This window comes from Bos javanicus, chromosome 3, assembly GCF_032452875.1.
Source record: "Bos javanicus breed banteng chromosome 3, ARS-OSU_banteng_1.0, whole genome shotgun sequence".
NCBI classification, from domain to species: Eukaryota; Metazoa; Chordata; class Mammalia; order Artiodactyla; family Bovidae; genus Bos; species Bos javanicus.
The window spans coordinates 16,358,466-16,366,494 of record NC_083870.1 but is presented as its reverse complement, the minus strand read 5'-3'; positions in this window follow the sequence as shown (position 1 = coordinate 16,366,494).

Below are 8,029 nucleotides of genomic sequence, written 5' to 3'. Positions count from 1 at the left end.
CCTTGGGATTCTCCAGGCAAGAATACTGGAGTGGGTTGCCATGCCCTTCTCCAGGGGATCTTCCTGACCCAGGGATCGAACCCCAGTCTCTCACATTCGAGGTATATTCTTTACTGTCTGAGCCACAAGGGAAGCCCCTATGTTGCATAGAGGAGCTGGGAATTCACGGTCTCCCACCTTAGCAGGATTGTCACACCTTGAGGCAATGCTGTGAATCTCTGATCACTTTCATTCCCCTTCCTTTCAATGACATTCCTAACTTTCACCTCTTTCCTCAACTCCTTCCCACCACCTCCCACTCTACCCTATGCAGATGTCTCTACCTCCTACTTCACAGAGGAAAATAACTTCTTGCGCTTCCTCCATCACCTACAAGCCTCCACAGAGGCGGGGCCCTCAGCCCCCACCTTCTCATCTTCTGTGATCGCCCGTCCACTGTCCTCTTTACTTTGCCTCCCCCTCCTCACCCCTGGTTCTTCCTGTTACCAAATAAGGATGCTCAGCTTTTCCCGCCCCTCCCCCATCATCAGCCCTGGGAACTACGCAGTGATCTGTGTCCTTGTCCTGGTCCTCTTTCCGTGTTCCCTGCCATCTAGCTCCTCCTTGACCCACCCCTGAGATGCTTTCCCCAAAATTGCCTTCGACCTTCATGTGGCCGAGACCAGTGGACAGTCCTAAATTTGATCTTACTTGCAATCCTTCGTATTTGACTTTGCTGACTTCTTTCTTTGAAATTCTGCACTCCATTGGCTTGAAAAAAAAAAAAAAACAATTCTTGGTTTCACTTCTGCTTCCCTGGCTGCTCCTTCTCAGTCTCTTTTCCTGGAGCTCCTTCCTCTGTTCTTCTTTCCCAGGGTGTCATCTTGGCTCCGAGCTCTTCTGGTCTGTACAAGGTCCTTGAATAGCCACATCCAAAGCCCATGGTTTACAGATTTGGGAGCGCCACCATCCACATCTGACTTCTCCCTCCTCAGCCCCGAGAGTGACCCTGAATTCAACTATGCATTGGACCTTTCTACTTGGATGATCCACCACACCTCACATTCCACCAGCCTCCAAATGACCATTCCTCCCCACAGCACCTGCTCCTCCTCCTGCACCCTCCATTTCAGTGAATGACAGAATGATACACTACCTCCCCAGTTACCAAAGTCAGACTCACAAGTCCTGGAGAAAACCCTTCATGTCTGGTCTGGTGCTGCCGCATTCCATGTTGTGTATCTCATCTTCCTTGATGTTTAGCATGAAATGGATTAAACTGCAATGTCCCAAACCACTATTTCCCTCTGACTGTAACCAGCCAGATTTCTGCCCTCAAGGAGCCATATAGATTGAGATTCAAAACACACAGACAAGTCTCTGCTAGAAAGCCTGGCTACTACTACGTTCCTTGGTGCTGCAGGAGATAATGGGAAGAGATCAGAGGGCTCAGGTCAGACAGGCAAGTGGCTGCAGTGTCCCGTGATCACCACCCCTTCGAGCACAAAGGAGGAAGCCATTGATCAAGACCCAGGACTGTGGACTGTGGTCTCCACTGAGTGGGGATCAGCTATTAGGCGATTCCCTGCACCAGCAGCTGGAGCTCTGGAGCTGAAGGGAGGAGCTGAATTCTCCCTCTTATCTCATTTCTCAGAACAAAGTCGGGAAGCCTGAACCGAAGCTTTTACATTGCATGGGGGAGAGTTTGGGTTTGGAGCACTACCTCCTAAGCTTAGGGATGGGGGAGGTGAGGGCAGCTCTGACTGTGTCCTATGAAAGAAAACGTGGTCTGTTCTAGGCTTAATGCAGACTCTCCTCGGGGGCTCCATCCTCCTATCTTGAAAGACTGTGTCCTGACCCTGGTAAGAGACACTGACCTCCTGTCTGACTCTCCCGATCCTTCTGGCCCGATTCTTCTGGAATCTTTCCAGTTCTCAGCAAGTTGCTGGGAGCTGCCTTGCAGAAGCAGCTGCCGAGCCAGCCAGGGAGGGTGTAGCCTTCATCTGGCTGAGCTGAGACAGGGAGGTCTTTCCCAAACATTTCCTCAGGCCTAGAATCTATTAAAAAAAAAAAAAAAGTTATGAGGTGTTTCCCCTTAAGAAATGAGACTTTCTGGACAAGAACACAAGAGCTTGAGGTCTGTCTGGGCACAAGATTCTGCAGAAATTTTCCATCTGCCCATGACTGCAGGAACTGGAGGTCTCAGCCATCCTGGGAAAGGTCAGCTCTCTGTCCCCCAGTGCCCAGCAGGGACTTGTGTGGGTTCAAGTACCACAAAGAGGTGGAGAAAGTGCCCAGGTCTACTCAGGGCCTGTAGGAGGTAAGGAAGAGGTACAGATGAAAGAAAAGACTGTTCTGCCCCACTCCCTCCACAAGCCACTGTCTCAGCACCGCTCACCTTCTGGAGCAAGCCTGAGTGCCTCTCTTCCTGGCCACCCTCCAGCTTGGGGCAAGCTTCTGTGCTGAACGCCTGGGTGCAGGGCGGCTGTGCCACAGCTCCAGGTTAGGCACTTGCTCCCAGCTGGGGAGAGCTGCTGGAGGCCGTTCATTCTTCTGTTTCTCATAGTGGCCCGGGACTCCCCACCTGTAGGGCAGGAGGAAGGCCAGTGGTTGACTGTGCAGAGAAAGTGGTTTCTGCAGTGCCTGGCAAACCTCAGGCCTGAAGAGAAAACATAAGAGCTTGGGTCCGGGGGTTGGGTCTCTACTGGAGAGGAAGGGACAGTCCTAGAAACGCAGCAAGTCTGATCTGTGGGAGGGTTAACGCAAATGTTAGAAACAGAGGCCTGATTGAAATAAAAACTTGGGACTTCCCTGGTGGTCCACTTGCCAATGCAGCAGACATGGGTTCGACCCCTAGTCTGGGAAGATCCCACGTGCTTCAGGGCAACTAAGTCCCTGGGCCTCAACAAAAGAAGCCACCACAAGGAGAAGCCTGCATACCGAAATTAGAGAGTAGCCCTCGTTGCTGCAACTAGAGAAAGCCCACACACAGCAACGAAGACGCAGTGCAGCAAAAAAAAAAAAAGAAATAAAAAAGTGTTTATTTGGGGCTTGTTAGGATTGCAGCCCGGGAGACACAGATTCAAGAAGCACTTGAATTGTGTCCTGCTGGACTACAAAGTGGGAGAGGTTTGTAAAGGCAGTAACTACAAGGTTACAGTTAGTTACACAAGTTAGCAAGAATTATAATAGAAGCTGGCAAGACACAAGGGTGCTGGTTAAGGAAGGACTGGTTGGGATCTGAATGGTTGTATAGTTACAAAGGGAGACCTTGAGACCATAAGTTTGCAGCTGGCAAGTGTTCTGTATGTCCTGGTGGCGTCCCTGGGTCTGGTACAGTTCAAAGAAAGTTCAGATTCTCAGTGGTACAGAGACATATCTAAGACCAGATCCTCTATGGCCTTCTGACTCCATTTTTGAATGCTTGAACTGTGATTACTGTTGTTGACACACACACAAAAATTTTGCCTGCTGTTTTCGTGAACAAAGAATGTTGCCCACTATCAAGCCATCAGCTCCTTCAGTAAAGCCCCAGTGCTATACCCTAAGGGGAATTCAGGATGGAAGAAAACAGGAAACTAGCCCTAGATAGTTAAGAAATATCAAAGAAATAAATTCAGTGACCCCAGACTCTTGCATCTTCCCATACATGGAAAAGCACTAATATCATTAACTCGAGATGTCTGTTTTTTGTGATTAGCAATAATCTTTGGATGTTTGACTACTGCTTGTTTGTTTTTCTAGCAAAAACTCCTGTATATGCTAGCTCCTCTCTTGTCTCAGAGCTCTGCAAGAGCCTATCTCCTTATCTATGGCCTTGAAGTGTGTGTGCTCAGTCGCTTTAGTCATGTCTGACGCTTGGCGACCCCATGGACTATAGCCCGCCAGACTCCTCTGTTCATGGGATTTTCCAGGCAAGAATATTGGATTGGTTTGCCATTTCCTTCTCCAGGGGGTCTTCCCGACCCAAGGATGGAACCAGCCTCTCTTGTGTCTCCTGCATTGGCAGGTGAAGTCTTTACCACCGAGCCATCCGGGAAACCCCGTCTTTACAGAGTGCACACAGCTTAATGAACTCCTCAGCTGTCCATCCAGGGATGCCTAAGGCATCCTCAGGACAAGTAACATATGGAGGCTCACATACCCCCTTGTCCACTGAGGCCTTAAGAGGTCAGGCTAACAGACTGTTAAAGTGTGTTCTAGCCTTCATAACAACTTGGAAGGCCAAGTTTGGATTTACAGCTTGTCACGCATGGCTCCCAGCCCCCAGCCTGCCCCCTGTCCCTTCGCCTGCCCCCCTCCCTTCCCATTCCTCTCACCTCTCTCCGTTCTGCACTGTGAGGAGCCTTGCACACACACAGTGGATACCCCAGCTCACCAGCCCAAGGTTCATCTTGAGCAGGTCCAACTATGAGCAGTGGTTCCTGACCACCTGTTGAGGCCAGGTGTGGCCACTTGTAGAAAGGTCTGCCCCCCCTGAAGACACCCCAGACAGAGGACTGCAGAGGCCTTGGAGGAAATGGCCTCAGGGCTATCTGGGCAGAAAATGCCAGAGTCTAAAACAGTATTTCTGGTGAATGGCTATTTTAAGTTTCCAATCCCAGATGAACTGATGCTTTTGTAAAAAATACAATGTATTTTTACTAGCATTGACGCTAGCAATACAATGTATTATACTGGCACTAGGGGAAAATGGAGGACCATCAGGAGCTAGGAAGTTGTAGCAAAGTCAAACTGGGGTAAAAGTTTTGAAATGCTTGCTTTCAATTTCTATACTTGAACAAGTAGAAGCCTAGTGCCATGATACAGCATAATTTGGACTTCTGGATAAATTATGCTAGAAATCTGCACAGTTCAATGACCTATATCCCCAAAGTAGGTTTTACCTTTATATGACTCTTAGAGACAGGCAAGAAAGGCTACTATTCTGGGCTCATCTAGAACAGCCTCCTCACCACCACCGCCCTGAGGCCTCCTCCAGCCTAGGAGTCAGCGTGGGCTCCAGGTAAGCCACTGCCTTGGGTGGGGAGGCTGGAGGAGGGCCCAGCTGCTGGTGGTGAGATGGATGTTCTAGATAAGTCCAGAACAGTAACCCTTCTATCCTGAGTCTAAGAGTGATGTAAGGATAATACCTGCTTTGGGAACATAGACTCTTGACCTGTGTGGAATTTTAGCATAATTTATCTAGAAATCCAAAACTGCTTACGCTGTATCATGACATTAGACTTTTACTTGGCCAGTGGCCAACGATAGACAAGAGACTCAAAGACTGATTATACATTTGTAAATAAGAAAGTTGGTTCTATAAGAAAAGAGGCTGACTATTAAACAGCTATCCATGTAATAAATACTATGAAGGTATGAAATGGTTGCTTATCTTTTTCTTTTTTTTACCTTGTCTTAGCTGGAGTTGCTATGGTGTCACCTGCCAGCCACAGCTGATTACTCATCCTGTATCCATCAATCTGTCATTTCTTTCTCTTTCTTTTTGATCCATCATTTCTTGACTCTTTGGTTGTGTGAATATGGGCTCTAATCACTGTGCACAGGTTTTCTTTATTCTTTCTTCCTAGCATTACTGTCTTTTATAAGACAGTTTTTACTTGAAATCATCACACAGTAACATAAGAACTCAGAGAGAAGAGAGGAGGGCAACAAAGGCTGGTGGAATGACATATGAGGTGGAAGGGCCACAATCACGAATGACTGGGGTTTTCCCATTGATGGACCAGAGCAGTGACCGAGGCTCTGCAGGGCCTCTGGAAACATTAAGGGGAATGCTGAAAAGAAGGTTCCTGCAGCTGCAGCTTGGCCCCTGCCCACAGAGTCTGCATTGTCACCACCTAGGTCACCTAGGGAGAGGAACTGCTGCACGCATTGCAGAGTAAGAGATAAAAATAACCTCATCCCGGGCAGATCAAGATTCTTCATTGGTAGGCATGCCCACTGGGAACAAAAAGGGGATGGAGATGGGCTTGCAGATCCAAAGGGCTATTTTCCTTTGGAACAAACAGCCACTCCTGCCTGGAGTTCTGGCACATGAGCAAAGTATGTTTCTCAAATTAAAAGAAGCTTCTATGTTGACTACTGTATAGAAACTAGTAAGTATTTTACTTCTATAAATCTAAAAGTGATGGCAAGCCAGTGGTTAGTCCTTCTGATCTTTGCTGCAGGGCCCCAGTTCCATTTTTGGTCAGGGAACTAATCCCACAAGCCCAAGCCGTGTGGTGTGACCAAAGCAAGCAAACAAACAAACAAAAACACATAAAAATAATGGAGCTCAAGAATTCCTATAGAAGGAATAAATCATGCTTTAAATGTGCTGTCCCTTTAAGAAAATTTTAGACATTTTTGCTCAAGGTAAAAACTGAAGGGGAAACTGCTCAGCTTTGAATTAAATAAATGGCTGTTTGTTAATGGCTACCCACTCCAGTATTCTTGCCTGGAGAATCCCATGGACGGAGGAGCCTGGTGGGCTACAGTCCACGGGGTTGCAAAGAGTCGGACACGACTGAGTGACTTAACTAACTTTAGAATTATAAGGTAAGAAGTAGAGAATTCAAACTGACGTCAGGTTAGCACATAAAAAAGAGAGAGAATAGGGCTGAAATAGATAAAATTATAAGTGAAAAAAGAAGTATTACAACTGATACCACAGAAATACAAAAGATCATAAGAGACTACTCTGAACAAATATACATCAACAAATTGGACAACCTAGAGGCAATGGATAAATTCCTAGAAATATACAAACTATCAAAACTGAATCATAAAAAAATTGGAAGTTTGAACAGACTAATCACAAATATGGAGATTGAATCAGTAATGGAAAACCTCCCAACAGTAAATGGTCAGATGGTTTCACTGGTGAATTCTATCAAACATTTGAAGAATAATGCCAGTCCTCAAACTTCAAAAAAATTGAAGATGAGGAAACACTTCCAAACTCGTTAGTTGAGGCCAGCATTGCTACTGCTGCTAAGTCACTTCAGTCGTGTCCGACTCTGCGATCCCACAGACGGCAGCCCACCAGGCTCCCCCGTCCCTGGGATTCTCCAGGCAAGAACACTGGAGTGGGTTGCCATTTCCTTCTGCAACGCAGGAAAGTGAAAAGTGAAAGTGAAGTCGCTCAGTCATGTCCGACTCTTAGCGACTCCATGGACTACAGCCCACCAGGCTCCTCCGTCCATGGGATTTTCCAGGCAAGAGTACTGGAGTGGGGTGCCATTGCCTTCATTACTCTCATGCCAAAGCCAGATAAGGATATGACAAGAAAAGAAAACTATGGGCCAATACGCCTGATGAATATAGATGCAAAAATTCACAATAAAATACTGGTAGACTGAATTTAATAGCACACTAAGAGTAGCATACACCATGACGAATGCACAGTGTTCTAACACTTGCATGATTAAAAGCCGTGTAACGTGCAAGAGGGGAGCTGCCCCGGTGGCTCAGTGGTAAACAATCTGTCTGCTGGTGCAGGAGACATGGGTTCGATCCCTGGTCCAGGAAGATCCCACATGCCGCAGAGCAACTAAGCCCAAGAGCCACAACTACGGAAGCCTGTGCACCTAGAGCCTGTGCTCTGCAACAAGAGAAGCCATGGCGATGAGAAACCCATGTGCTACAACTAGCGGGTAGCTACCCCTCAGCTCAACTAGAGAAAAAAGCCCACACAGCAATGAAGGCCCAGCAGAGCCAAAAATAAATAAATAAAAATTATTAAAAAAAAAAGGTGCAGCGGGGACTTCCCTGGTGGCCAATGGTTACGAATCCATGTCCCACTGCAGGGCGCAAGGGTTCAACCCCTGGTTGGGGAACTAATATCCTGCATGCTGTGCAGGATGCAGCCAGGAAAAAAAAGTGCAAGATTAAAAAAAAAAAGTGAACATTAAGCAAATTTTAAAAAGTTCCTTTTAAAGTACAAGATAGACCAATGTATTTTGATGTACAGAAAGAATATGAAAATTTTATTAATATGATTTCATATTCCACATTACAACTAGCCTTTAAGAAGCTATCATTAGTTGAATTTTATATAAAACAG